The following is a 15,839-nucleotide window of genomic DNA, read 5'->3' as shown; positions in this document are numbered from 1 at the left end:
GCTGTTTTGGTGAAGTTGTTGGCTGTTTTGGTGGCATTTGCTAGAGGAGTTTGGATTGGAACCCCTTTGCAGTGGTGGACCCTTTGGTTTGCATATCTAAACCTTATTTTAATATATATTCCTACAATCGGTGCATGTGAGGAGTCCTCTTGTAGGATGTTCTGAGGATAGCATTTTTTTTAATTTTGTTTTGTTTCTTTTGCTAACTTTTTTTGTTGGGTTTGTTGGATGATTGGCTCTTGTCTAATCTAAATTTCAATCGTTTTATCTAGTCTATTTTGTTCTCCAAGTGGTGTCTTAAATTTCTAAAAGTGAGTCTTGATTCTCTTTGTCATTCTCTCTTTGTGTTTTGCTTCAAGTTGCTTACATCACTCGCCCGGACGTTCGAGGCTTAAGCCTCAATTCGCCCGACCTCCGCCTTGATTCGAGGCGCGCCTCGAGGCGTCCGCCTCGAACGCCTTTTTAATCGATGCTAATAACCGACTCAATCTTGACTCGTGAGCTCAAGCCAACGCAGTAAATGCATCAATGGCGAGGACGTCAAAGGAACCAATGGGATCACAATGGGACCTCACCAGAGCAATCTTAAAAGGGAACTCACAAAAGCTGGCATCAACAACGAGTTGATTTCCGACAAGAACTCCTAGGAGAATGCATCGACGGGACCAACAACCATGATCACAATGGGAGCTAACTCAAGAAAGCATCAACAAGATAAGTGTGGATGGAGAAGGCATCAAAGGGACTAGTGCATTGTATGAGGAGTTCGTGAGACAGAACTTGGGTTCAAATACTCGAAGGCATCAACGATATCAATGATAGGTTGAAATTAAGTTGCTGAAAAAAAATATAATTTAAGATTTATAATTTATTTGAGCCAGCTCGCGAGCCAATGAGTTGAGTTTTGATGAGCTTGAACTTGATAAGCTTTATTGAGTTAATTGGCAAGCTTATTAATGTGTCAAGTTCAACAAGTAGGCTCGGCTAACTTACACCAATAATCTAGTTCATGGGTTGATCAAACAGAATGGACTTAAATAGGGTGAGTCACACCCAAATTAGATTAAGATGCAGAAAGGGTCAAAGACCATGCAAAATAAAATAGGCAAACCGAACCTAGAAAGGAGGCATACCAACTTGAATGGAATAAGCCTACCTAGAGTTAGCTAAACAAAGTTGTATAAAAATTGAATGGAAAAATGCATGAATTGCATGGAAGCATACAAAGCCACATAAGAAGTTTATGTTGCCATTTCCTATCTCCTCTTTCTAGTCCAACTAACTCCTCCATATTTGAAAATAATAAGATTTCATTCTACTGACCAATCAACTTATCTTAAGATTTTTTTTAATTTCTATTAATAAATTGTTGAAACTGGTTAGAAAAGAGGTCAAAAATAAGAAATGGTAGGAGATTAACCTTTTATAGTTCTAAATTTCATGATATAATTAGTTAGATTTATATTTTTTTTTTAAATTATAGCAAACAAATAGACTCATTATTTGTATTCCTTTACAATGCATTTTATATGGATATTAGAATACCAATTTAATCACCAACATCTTTAGTCTTATCTTAACTATTTGTGTCAGCTGATATGAATACTCATTTTTTATTCTTCTTGTTGAATACCGTTTGTATAAAACCTATTCCTTATAGATTACTTTGACCAAATTCCAACTATGTAATAGATTTATCCATTTTCCTTCTTAATCCACTAACACTAATTTTATCAACTTATCTAACAATCACAATTTCTATCCTTCATTGTACAAGAACAAACCAGTCAATCTCCTTATCTTCAATTGATTTATTTTCAATCTTCTTATCTTCAATAGATATCACTCCCAACTTTCTTTTAATATAATAAATCATTAATGTGCCCTTTCTAATTTTGTCACACATCCAACTTAATATTCCCATTTCTATCATAATAACCTTATATATCAATGACTATTTTGTAACCAACATTCAAATTCACACAACATTGTTGACCAATTTGTAGTTCCATAAAATTTACCTATAACTTTCCATTATATCTTCTTATCACACAAAAATTGCAAGAAAATTCTTCATATACCATTTAAAATCTAGAAGTTATGTCCTCATCTATATTTCTATTATTCTGCATAATAGATGAAAGATACTTTCTCCTCAAAAAAAAAAGATGAAAGATACTTGAACTTATCAAACCAAGGAATCACCATATCTTCTAATAATAAAGAATGATAATTTTTAACATCATAATCACTAAAATGACATATCACATGCACAATTTTTTTTACTAATTTTAAGGTTTCTATCTTGTAAACATATCCTCAAATCTATACTCTACAATACCACCTGGCTTAAAGGAAAGAAATGAATTAATTCTAAAGCAAAACAAAGAAATATAAGGAGAAAACAAGTAGAAGAAGATTAAGAAAAATAGGAAACAATACAAGAATGAGAAAGCCAGGAAGCCACATCCACCAAAGGTAAACTTATTGCTATAATCAATCATTCATCAAATTCTAGTTTAAATTATCTCCATCAATTTTTTTCTTAAGCACTCTCCATCAATCATTATCATTATCTTCACCGAGCCTTCAAACAATGTAATCTTGGTTGAAGCTTAAACAGCGTCATTTATCCAAATCCAAAACCTAAAAGTTTTACCTATCAACATTTTATGTCAAAAATAAACTTAAAGACTCTAAAACTTAACTATATCCCCATTAGCATACAGAGTTTTGAGAAGGTTCACAAATAACCTATCTCAATATACAACTATGCTTCATTATTTGAACACAAAGGACCTCATCACTAAGAATTCATGGAGGATGGAAGAAAAATAGAACTTCAAACATTAAAACAGAAAAAAAGACATGAAGCATTCCTTTTTATTAAGACTATAAAACTAAATTTCCCCTTCAGCACAGATTAAAAAAATTAAAAGATTGTCCATTCTGATTTCTAGCCATTCACTTCAAATAATTTTCAAATCCCTTGAAGGGTAAATGCTGTGACCTAAAACTTAGATTAAGGGTACAAAAGCAACATAAAAAACTCTTCACAATGGAAGAATCAGGTAGAAAAAGAAAGCAGCACATTCTGATGAAAACCATTTTTATTTTTCTCAATTGATCTAAACGTGTAGGATTCAGGATAGCACATATGCATTACGATTCTATGGGTTATGGAGACATTCAGGCACACAGCCTTACCCTTGAATTAGTAAAGATAATGCTTTTGAACTTGGTTTCATGACCCATAGTTGTTGAGGCGCTAATGCCACCATCATCCAAGCGAGACACCATGAGAACACGATATACCTTCTAGGGATTCAAGTATTCAACATTGTAAAATGGTGATTACATTCGAGCACCATAGCAGCACAATTTCCCAAGTGTCAATTACCTCAAGCTAGAACCTATAAAATCATATGTAGCCTTCTGAAAAATCTTTTCCCTATCTTTTAGATGGTTAGTTTTGGCATTTGCTGAATAATTTATGTTAAATGCTAGCAGGCCATCATTATTTTACTTAATTATTTTAATTGGAGTTAACATTATTTGATGTATTCGATTGTTAAGAGTTAGTTGTGATCATCATGTTCTTAATCTTTCATTGGAAAGGGAAACAAGTCACACTTGCCCACATGCTTCATCTTTTTTTGAAATTTTCAACCTGATCTTACCCGCATTGCTATAGTGCCCGCTACTTGATGCACAAGGTGTGCATTACAACAAATAAATATCAGTGTATTATATATATATATTACGTTATTCATCAAATTTTTTCAACTCATGCATATGAATTATTTTTGTCTTTATTCACAATGTTAAGTTTTTCATTATAGCGTGAAATAGTAATCTATAACCTTTCTATCCAAAGTATTCTTTGTGAATGTCACACATTACTTTATATTATACTACTTAAATGAGTCTTGTGACTCTTGTCAAAGATTATAAGTCATAAATGTTGCATTGCATTTAGAATATGTCATAGAAATCAAAATTTTAAGTGATTTAAGAAAATCATAATAATCAGATTATGGTTTTGATTGAATTTTTTTGTTTTCATGAATTGGCACATTATTATAAACAGGTGAGTCTTTTGCCTTCATCACCATCAATTTTGAGTCTTCATGCCTTAATGTTATCTTCCAACTTAAGTATACAACTCGAACTTTTGGTACAGCATAGCAATTTAACTAGTGCACCCAACCAGCCACTATATATAATACGGAATCAACAGTCTTCCAAAATAAGTAGCAATAACCATGGCATACAAACACTTCTGCAATATACATTTATTTATTAGCAATTTCTTCTTATAAATTTCTAATATTAAGCCAAGGGAACATAAGTCCATTGAAAATTTCCTTTTTAAGCATCATGTATAGAACAAATAAATGCATCAGAATCCAAGTGACTACGTAGCATTGCTCCTTTTGAGCAATTATGCTAAAAGGTATGCAACTTACGTCAAAGGCCCGTTCACAAAGTCACAAAATCATCAATTCTAAATGGAAGATCTAGCCTATACAGGACAAGAAACTAACGAAACGAACCTTGAAATGAACCCTGAGGTCCCTGCCCATAGCTTTCGCGGCTGCAAAAGAGATCGAGAATTAGACGCATCACTCAATAACAAGAGATGAGAAAATAATCATGAGAATTGAAGAAGAAAGCTTACACTTGGTGGGGTTCGAGGATTCCCTCGAGTATTTAACCTGTTCAGGAGCACGGTCAGCACAGTTTGCAAAAAGAAAAGGACACCGAGTTCAAACTAGGAGGCTGGGGAAAGGGTTACCATGATGGCTGGCCGGAGAAGAACTCCGATGCGGTAGATGAGCTCACGACGTCTGCTCCTTCTGAACTCCCAACCGCCAGAAATAAAGGCGGATGATATGGGAGACCTCAATATATGTAATGCTCAACACAATTCTCAAAACCCTAGAATGCTACCAGCTAAGCTACTTGGAAGAATACTTATATTAATTTCTCAAGGAATTGAGATTTGGCTGGGAGATTATTCTATGCAAAGATCGAATTGTTGGAGGCGAATTAGAGCATGTCATGTCATCTAGTACATAACGGTACACAGCTGCATTACACCAAAAAAGATGACGTGACGCGCTCTGATTTGACTCCGAAAGGCGTTCGGTGTCCGCAAAGAATAATTTTTCCTTGATTTGGGACGTTTTTCTTTATGTATTTTTAAAAAAATTTTCTATTAACAAATTTTAATCCAAAAAATTTTGTACTAAAAAGTTGTTTGAAATAAAATCATCCCAAATGAAGCCATAGCCTAGCATTTTTAAATGAAATATAGTAGAATTGGATATTAAATTATTTAAATTTTATTTCTTTATTTATTTATTGAATTTGGGTTGAATATGATTCAAATTTTAAAATTTTATTCAAAGTTATTTATTTATTTATTTATTTTATTCGAGCAACAATTGAGATTTAATTTAGTCGAACTAATTCTTGTTTGATGCAAATGAATTAACAATATAGTTTTAATATTAGGTGTAATTGGATTTATAAATTTTAATCATATTAACATAATTTATATAGTCTTCTTTAAGTTGTTTGATGAAATTTAAATATTAAAAAAAATGATACTAATTTATAAATCTAGCTAGAAAGCAACCGACTCCGTTCTTCCTTCGTTCCCAAAAGTCCATCCGAGTCTCCTGAAATGTTCAGTCCACCGACCGATGGTGGGTGGCCCTCCACCGTCATCGCCAACTCCAGGCGATGTGGTTAGCGGAAAAACCGCGAAATCGAAATTTGAAAAAACCTGATGTTTCTCTCTCTAGCGTGTTGTTCTCTCTCTAGTTTCTCTATCTAGCGTGCCAATTCCAATTAAATGAAATGCTTAACTCCCTTAAATTGATACATTTTCTATGATTTGATGATTCAATCATCTAATTATCTTCTCATTTTTTTTCTAGTTTTTAGGCAACTAGATTGTTATCATTGAATTGGACTCACCGAAGGATCGATTTGCAGTCTGATCAACCCATTCAATCTTAATTTAGAACCTTAATTTTTCGTTGTGTCAAATTTAATCTAAGGTTTCGTTTGGGATGGCTTTCTTACTGCTTTTTAAAACAGCTTTTTAGTACAAAAAATTTAATTTTTGTACTAGAAAACTGCTTTAAAAAGCAATAAAAAAGTTGTCCCAAACGAAACCTAAGTTTCAAGCAAATTAATGTTTTAATAGCTATAAAATAGTAATATATAGTAATCCTTGTTAGCATATGAAGAAAATATTTGTAATTATACATGTTCATATAATTTTAAGTTTGAAAATCAAAGCAAAGATTTTCCATAATTTTCACATTTTTAATTTGAAAATGCAAAAGTGTGATTTTTTATAGAAATGTTTTAGCATTTTTTATTTTGTATACAAAAATTGTAAACTTTAGCATTTTTTATAGAAATGTTTTATATCCTTTTTATGTGATTGTAAATTTTCACTTTCTTGTCTTAATTTCTTTAATTTATAGCTTTCTTGTAAATGTTGAGCAAAAAGTTCATAGTTATATGGCTTTAAAATTGAGCCTTCACGCAATATTGAAAATTTCATTATTTAACACTCCTCTTTTTATTATTATTATTATTTTTATTTAACACTCCTCTTCTTTCTCTCTCCCTATCTAAATATTTTGTTTGATTTTAAACAATAAAAAAAGAAAGTTTTCTGAAGGAGGTGGAATAAGAGAAAGAAATCAAAGATGATCAAACAATTTTTGTTTGTTTAAGATTATTTCTTGTTTATTTACAAAGCATTATTCTAATAAATTTAAATAATTTTATGTTCTATTTTCAGGAATTCTTGATATTAAGATGGTTATTTAATAATGCTTATACATAGATAATAATAAGGTATTATTGTATTTTGAAATATTTGTGATGATAAAAGGAGATTTGATTGTTATAGCATTAACAAAAATATGTCACCCACACGAATAACTTTAGGGCACCTCCTACAAAGATAGGAGACTTTTTATGCAAAAAATTTCAAAAAGGGGGGACAAACATAAGGCCTAACTAAATTGAAAAAGTTTTAGTATTATGAGTTGAGGATTATAAAAGGCAGAGTTTTCTAAAGTTAGAGAAAATGTTAGTACAACATAAGAAATATAAACTACAAAAGATATTTCTTGTAATAGTAGTAATAGTCTTGAGATTCTAGAGCTATTTTCAGGCAATGTTGGCAGTTAGCATGGTCGTTCTTTTGATAGTAGTAAATATTGGGCTACAAAAAAAAAGTATTAGTCGTCCCTAAAATCTGTGAGCTCATCTTCTTAGTCAATCCCCTCCTATAAAGAGAATGAACCATATTACCATATGTTGTTTAACCTCTAGCACTCTCCATCGAATGTCATCTAATGCATACCAAATATTGACACTCTTGATGTCCATCAATTACCAATGTCTGATGCAAGCCTTCTCGATCGCCTAGTTTGTAATTTTATAAGGAAAATGATTGAGATGGGATGATTAATGTATCTCAACCTGCAACATTCCTTATTACCTATTTTCAAATGCTTATTAAAGATTAATATCTAGCGTTTACTAACATTAAATGCAATCATTCCAAATTGTCAGGTTTCCCATCCTATAAGGAGAATGGTTAGTTCAAACTGCATAGAGTCGCCTAACCTCCAATGTTCATTGTTGGCCATCGCTCAACGCATAGTTCGTCAGCCACTAGCATTAGATGTGTACCTTCCAAGTCGCATGATCTTTTTTCTTTTAATAGGAATAACAAAGTTAAACATGAAAGGTTACCCAATTTCTAACACTTTGTTTGGGACGAGCAATAAGCAACATTTAACATTTATTAGCCACCAAAATTTAATGCAAGCTTTCTTCGTTGCCTAATCCTCCCTCCTATAAGGAGTGTGACCAAGATAATCATTGATCTAGCATCACCATACTTCTAGCATATCTTATCATCATCACCTACTAATGATCAATATTCATCAACTACTAATATAAGAAACACATATTCTAGGTCGCTCAGATCTCCTCTTATATAAGAAGGGTACTAACAAGCCAACCATTGATATTACTTCTCTATATCAATAACCAACATACGACGCCCATTACCTACCAACATAAGCCCATAATTTTGATATCCTAACCTCTCTTAATGTCATGATAATATAACCACACACCACCACTTGATGACAACATAAAAAGTTGGTCAAGACTCTTAACCAAAAGAGAGATTACTCATAGTTTATGTCTACTATATTATATTAATATCTTTGCCAATTATAAAAAAAGGTGTTCTTTGTAATATCAACTCACATTAGTATAATTATTTCAACTAAATCAAGCCTCATGAATTTTCTCTTGTCAAAATTTTCATTTATAAAATATTATGACTCTTAGAAATTTCTCTCAACCTATTTACATTTGTGCAAGTTTTTCATTCGATAGTAATATGATAAACCAACTCTCTACCATCATAAATATTGCATTATGCAATAAACATATGGAAGAAGGCTTTTATAAGTTGGACATCAACAAAGAATAAATAATAAATTAGTGAATAAACTATTATTATAGACTTCAAATTTGTGTCAGATAAAAATAAACTCTAGATCTTAAATTTTTGCTACCCAGCTCCTCAGCTTGAAGAAGTATGCCATCAAAGTCATCCTTGAAGTCCTTCAAAGTGGTGATCTCATGGTACTTGATATAGAGCTTTCAACCTCAATTTCCCCCTATATGCCTTCTATGTTGTAATTGTTGAGATAGTTGCTACTTAGTTTTGCATGTTTTTATATACTTGCAACTTGTATGTTTTTTATGATTCCAAATAATATTGATTTGATAATTATTTCTCCTAACATATTTTGGAAAAATTATTTTGCTTTTGTGTGTACTAACATTTTAGAAAAATCATACTCTGAATTGCTGAAGACTTCAAATCAAGATCAGTTTAGAGTTTATTGTAATTGAAGTGTATTTTTCATTTTATTGAATCAGAGAGAGTGTAATTGTAATTGAGTAACTGAGCACACACATCGGGGGGAGAGTTTTAAAATTCATATTTTCAAACTGATCGTACTGTACGCTATCACTTAGTACGGGACGATCTGGTCGGTTATTCCTCCCGGTGAGCAACTAAACGAACAAAAATGAAATATTTTTTCTAAGTATGGATCGTACAAGACGATCCCAATTTTTATATAGGGACAAACGCCTTTGTTTTGTTCTTGCACGAAGATCGTACGGGATGATCCCAATTTTTGTACAAGGACGAGCGCCTCTATTTTGTTATCGTATGAAGATCGTACGGGACGATCTCAGTTTTCATACAGGGACGAAAGCCTCTATTTTGTTCTTGCATGAAGATCATACGGAATGATCCCAGTTTTTATACAGGGACGAACGTCTTAGGTTTGTTCTCAGATGAAGATCGTACGAGATGATCCATGATTCATACAAGGATGAATGTCTCGGTCTGTGCTGACACGAAATCTTTTTTCTAAGTATGGATCATATGGGACGATCCCCATTTCGTATAAGGACGAATGTCTCGAGTCTGTTCTTGCTCATTTCGTCCTGACGGTTCGTCCCGAACAAATTTTTTTTGTATCAGACAATGATCACGTACGAAATGATTTCGTATATATTCACAACAAGTTCATACACAATAGTATTTAAATTGTTCGTACGTATGAACATACGACCGTACTGTACGAACGTGTACACTATAAATTGAAAAATTCATTTTTCTGGACAATTTTTCGTGTCTTTTGTATAAAAGTTCCATCTAAAACTAACGTGAATACTTCTTCTAATCCTGTCAATGTGAATTTTCAAGGGCAATTGAAAGAGAGAGTGTTTGAGAGAGATTTCCTGCTAGTGGAGTGTGAAAGGTTCATAAGGTTACTCAAAGGTAAGGATCTCTATATGTGATTTATACTTTTCACTCTTCCTCTTGTCTTTCTAGATTCCTCATGAGAAGATCTTTAAAGAAGATCCGATTCTCTGCCGATGATTCTCTGCTGACACTTGGAGAGTGTGAACAGCCGAAGGTACTCTGCCTACACTTGGAGAGTGTGAAAGGATGAAGGTTCTCTTCCTACACTTAGAGGGTGTAAAAGAATGAAGGTACTCTGCCTACACTTGGAGGGTATAGAAGGATGAAGGTACTATACCTACACTTGGAGGGTGTAAAAGGACGAATGGACTCTGCCTACACTTAGAGGTGTGAAAAGACGAATGTACTCTGCCTACACTTGGAGAGTGTGAAAGGACTAAGGTTCTCTACCTACACCTGGAGGGTGTAAAGGTTGAAGGTACTCTGCCTATACTTGGAGGGTATAAAAGGATGAAGGTACTCTGCCTACACTTGGAGGGTGTAAAAGGACGAAGGTACTCTGCCTACACTTGGAGGGTGTAAAAGGACGAAGGTACTCTGCCTACACTTGGAGGGTGTGAAAGGATGAAGGTTCTCTGCCTACACTTGGAGGGTGTAAAAGAATGAAGGTACTCTGCCTACACTTGGAGGGTATAAAGGACGAAGGTACTCTGCCTACACTTGGAGGGTGTAAAAGGACGAATGGACTCTGCCTACACTTGGAGGGTGTAAAAGGACAAAGGTACTCTGCCTACACTTGGAGATAGTGAAAGGATGAAGGTTCTCTGCCTACACTTGGAGGGTGTAAAGGATGAAGGTACCCTGCCTACACTTGGAGGGTGTAAAAGGACGAAGGTACTCTGCCTATACTTAGAGGGTGTAAAAGGATGAATGTACTTTCCCTACACTTGGAGAGTGTAAAAGGATGAAGGTACTCTGCCAACACTTGGAGGGTGTGAAAGGACGAATGTTCTCTGACTACACTTGGAGGGTGTGAAAGGATGACGGTTCTCTACCGCACTGGGGATTGGTAGAAGAGAGTTTTGTAAAGGCTTCTCCGCCTTGCTGAGGGGGAAAAATGAGAGTCACTTTTGATAATAGTGCAATACCTGAAGATCGGGGGAGTCTTCAGGGAGTGGATGTAGGTCGTGAACTATAAATCTTTGTGTAATTTTAATTTCCGTTGCTTACTTACTGTAATTTTAATTTCATGGTTTGAAAAATTTTCTTTCAAATAATTTTAATTAAATTACTACAAATCAATAATCGATTTCAAATTTTAAAATCCAAGAATTACTTTTTAAAATTACCAATTCACCCCCCTCTTGACACCATAAATTTAAAGTGCCAATAAGGTCAAGTTGGCAACTCATTTCCCATTATTGAAGAAAATAATGAAATCTCAGGTTTAATTCTTCTCCTTACAAGTCTTTCACTTATTGAAGCTCTATAATGATGCACACAAGTCCTTAGAATGAACCTCTATTCTATAAATTTTTTTTCTTATATTTGGATTTTACTCAGGTGTGTTAAGCTTTATTTTTTTTACTGGAGCAGCTTAGATTGATAAGTCAATTTTTTGGAACTCTACGCGTGCACTATTCCACATGTCTCTCATAAATTACTTTGGGATTATTGCATATTCATAAGTTCAGTAAGAGCTTATAAGAAAATTGTGAAGGGTTGTTTTCATTCATATTTGGAATGATCTTTGAACTTATTTGTTAACTTCTTGAGTTATATTAGCTTCATTTTATTGATAAAAAACATATTATTGAAAATTTCAATGATTTGATTAAGTGATTACATGATTGAGAGTTAGTACACTATTTGGAATACATACTATTTAGAGGTCAATAAAGTCATTAAATTAATCTATTGTCTAGCTTTATAATTTACAAAATAATAATTCCTTTGGTTCAAGCTGATAATGAGAAATTCAATTATGATAAATACTTAAAAATCCTAAGTATCAAACTTTTACAAAATTCACATTTCAATTTTTCCCATTATATATCTTATTTCTCAAAAAACTATTTATCATGATTAGGTTAATCATTAATAAATAATTTTTTATATACTCAAAATTAGCCTTAGATATAATAACTACTGCATTCAATTTTTCACATCTAAAATGTTGTATTGGTTGATATAACTTCAATTTATAAATATATTTACACATATTTCATCTTATATTGCATTCACTTACCTCTCAGCAGCAGACACAAAGAGAACATAACTTTATGTTCAAAAAATATAATTTAACAAAACTATAATTACATTTTATCCCATTTAGCTCTATTTTTTACTATCACTCACTTTTTGCTACATAACAACTAGTTTTTAGCCATTGTTAGTTTTCCCAAATTATAAAACTTTTTTCTAAGTTTTTCTAATGGCTAAATTAGTCCTTAAAATGGATTATAGGCTGCAATGATCTCAGCTTTTAGTTTGTAACAAACACTTTACACTTATAAAGTGAGGATGTACGAGCCTCAATATTAATAAGACCAATGTAGTTCTTTAAGGCAATTAATGAAAATTTTTTGCTACTTTCTTCTTCCTTTTATCTTTCTCCATTTCCTGCTTAAACCAATGTAGAATAACTACAACTGCACTAACATGGTATTAGAGAGCATCATAGCCCGACGACAACCTAAGCAACTTAATAACTCATCGACATAGTCATGTCTCTTTGCTATTACATGATTAATGAATTCCAGTAGCTCTCAAATCACCAACTCAAGCAACGATGTCACCTTCCCTCTGCAAATGGGAGATACTCCTATCCTTATGTCTACCATGGTTAATAGCAAGGGTTCTTAAGTAATGACTAAAATCTCCCAATATGTAACACCGATTACAGTACATTACCAACACCTAACAATAAGCTTTTTCTCTCTAATATCTTCTTGTCCCAAATATATTGCATAATCTTCTCTCTGTTCAATGCTTCACTATTAAAATTCTTGTTTTGACTCTTTTATCACTAAGTGTTTTACCATAAAGGACATAAAGACCAATAAAATTCCTTTTAAATAACCATGCCATAAGGGACTCATCACCATCCATTTCATTAAACTTCCCTATGTAACTCTTGTAATCATCCCCACTAAATCAATCAAGAATCTCAAGCATTGAAGACTTAGATATCCCTTATCCAATGCTACTTCTAACCTAGCTATGTGAAATTCTACCAAATATATTGTGATGCCCTATAACCTACTTTAGAAGAATTATGCTTTTATCTTTTAATATATTATAACCAGAGCTACCTATTTTTTTATCAATATAAATAATAGTGTAAATAAAACTATTAATCAAAATATCAATATATATATATATATATATATATATATATACACACACACACGTTAATTCAAAATAAGGATTACAATGTCCTTAAGAAAGACCTTGAGCTCACTACTGCTCAAAGGAGCTACAAAAATGCAAAAAAGAACCTACGAGCTTAAGTTCTTTACTAGGAACAAGTACAAAAAAGCCTAAGAATATTCTACAGTGCAGCAAGCCGACCACACTAAAAAAAAAGAGAAAAGATAACGAGATAAACTTGATGCGCCATCTTTCTTCCAAAATGGTCTACAGGCAAGATGTCAACATGAAAATTATCTTGCACAGTTAAAAGAGAAACAAAAGGAAACATAAAAATGCAATAATCGTCATTGATACTTCAAATAATCTCAGGGAAACAGCCAGTAGAATCTTAGACCTCAGGACTACAAGAAACCCAAATGGTATATATGAAGAACCTTAAAGTAGGAAGCCAACAAAATCACCCCAATAAAATCATCAAAAACATAAGATAACAAACCATCAGTTGAAAACCTAGGATATAAATCACCATAAATCCCACTCAGAAGCATATGCAAACAATTAAGATAAAGGCCATAAGAGCTCAGTCGAGTAGTATTAGCCATGAAATCATGAAAAAAAACCCAAGTGCCACTCCAGAATACTCCTAAAATCACACAGGCACACAGATGACCTGTATGTGAAATAGTCACTAGAATAGGAGGTGAGCCACTTGAAAAAAAACTTCAACAGGTTAACAACAATAACCCGCCTCCGATAAAACCAGCAGGCCTTCAAGATCAAAAAATCAAGAGACTTAAACTTCAGATGCAAAGTAAAAAATAGCTCAACAACATAACAGAAGAATAAAAAAAGGGTTGCATAAATGCCAATCAAACGAAATTGCCTAGCCTAAGAGATTCTGAAGAAACAAAAACCCTAGGGAGTATCCGAGCAGCACATAGGGTCATAATCAATAATTTTCCATCTCCAATTACTGCTCAAACTAGGCCAGTTCCAAACAATCACAACAAAATGAAAGTCCAGAAATCTAGAAGACTGATTGCCAAACAAAAGGTACTATTGATTCAACCAACTTCTAAAAATAACAATCATCTTCATAACTAAAAACTGCAGTTGGTAAGACAACAAAATCTCAAGGAGAAAGATCCCCATATTGATGGAATCAAGGCCAGCCAAAGAAAAACTACCCAAAGAAACAAACCCATGCGAATCAAAAAGACGACTGAAATGAAGCATGAAAGAGTCCCACCAAAACCAAAAATTAGGTTCTAACATAAGGAAAACCAAGTTTATCTAATCTAAGGAGATCTTTGACAATATGGGGAAGCTGGTTAAAAGTATATTCAATAAGGAATTCGAGGTTAGACCCATGGTTAGCTAACCAATCAACACATGCGTTACCTTCTCTATGAACATGAGTCAACTTGACATTAAGAAAATTAAAAAGTTGTTTAATTTCTCTAATGAGATAAAATAATTTAGGAATACAGATCTTATCATCAATATCTTTAAGGCAGAAAAAAATGTATAAGGCATCCACTTCAATCCAAATATTAGCAAGACTAAGAGAAAGGCAAAATTTAAGACCAAATAATATGGCATAAAGTTAAGAAAAAATAACAGAGCATGTGGGAAGAGGGCTAGCATACATAATAACGAAATTACCCTCATGATCTCTAATAATACCACCGCAGCCACAAGTGTCCCCTTTCATAGAACCATCATTTTTAAGCTTGTACATTTTTTGAGAAAGTTTAAGCCAATAAATAATTCTATAATCCGCAGCATTAACCTTATCATGAAGAACAATACCAAACTCCTTAGCAATAAAAAAATACCCCTTAAAATTCTTAGAGGTAAGAAGGTTAACAAAGAACAACTTACAAACCTAATATTTGACATTAGCAATAATCAGATCATGATTCAGACTGATATTATTAAAAAGCGAGTTATTTCTACCGATCCAAAGGTACCAAATAATGATGGAAGGGATAAGATCAGTAATATGACCTTTAGAATTCGAAAACCAAAGATGAAAGATGTCCTTAATAGAAATATCACCTTTAAAGTAATTAAATTTGAAAATATCCTCAAAATAAATCTAAACTTTAGAAGCAATCAGCCCGAAAATAAACACATGATGCATATTTTCAACATGATAGCAACATTGTCACTTGGAAGCCAAAATAAAGCCACGTTTAATTAAAATCTCATTCATAGGAACAAAATTATACAAGACTCCAAATGAAAGTAGCAATAGAGGTGGGAATGCTTTTATTCCATAACATTTTAAAAATTTTAGAAGAGGCATGATGAATTCTAAAAATATCCCATGCCTTCTTAATACTAAAATTGACGTAATTAGTCAAACTACACAACAAACGATCCTCATTATCATTATTTAAGGGGATTTTAAAGATCTGATTAATGGTGGACATAGGAATAACATCAAGTAATTTTGTAATATCCTAAGAGTTATTAGAAATAAAACTATTAACCTTGATAGACGAAAAAGAAACTGATTAGAGCATCCCATCAATCGAAGAAAGATTTAACCACTTGTCCTGCCAAAAAAAGAGGTTAGTGCAACCAAGACCCCAAAAAATGTGGGGTTCCGCTT

The 15,839-nt window shown here is 33.0% G+C and overlaps 1 long non-coding RNA gene across 1 annotated transcript; it reads right to left on the bottom strand.

The window, feature by feature from the left end:
- Positions 1-4,474: 4,474 nt before the first annotated feature.
- LOC110104853 lies at positions 4,475-4,999 on the bottom strand. Its single transcript, XR_002304083.2, has 3 exons — positions 4,799-4,999; positions 4,682-4,718; positions 4,475-4,597 (listed from the first exon to the last, which is right to left on the bottom strand). It is a non-coding gene; the product is annotated as an uncharacterized LOC110104853 (long non-coding RNA).
- Between the last annotated feature and the right edge of the window lie 10,840 nt (positions 5,000-15,839).

Source organism: Dendrobium catenatum, unplaced genomic scaffold (genome assembly GCF_001605985.2).
Source record: "Dendrobium catenatum unplaced genomic scaffold, ASM160598v2 fragScaff_scaffold_621, whole genome shotgun sequence".
NCBI classification, from domain to species: domain Eukaryota; kingdom Viridiplantae; phylum Streptophyta; class Magnoliopsida; order Asparagales; family Orchidaceae; genus Dendrobium; species Dendrobium catenatum.
This window is presented reverse-complemented; position numbering and strand designations above follow the sequence as displayed.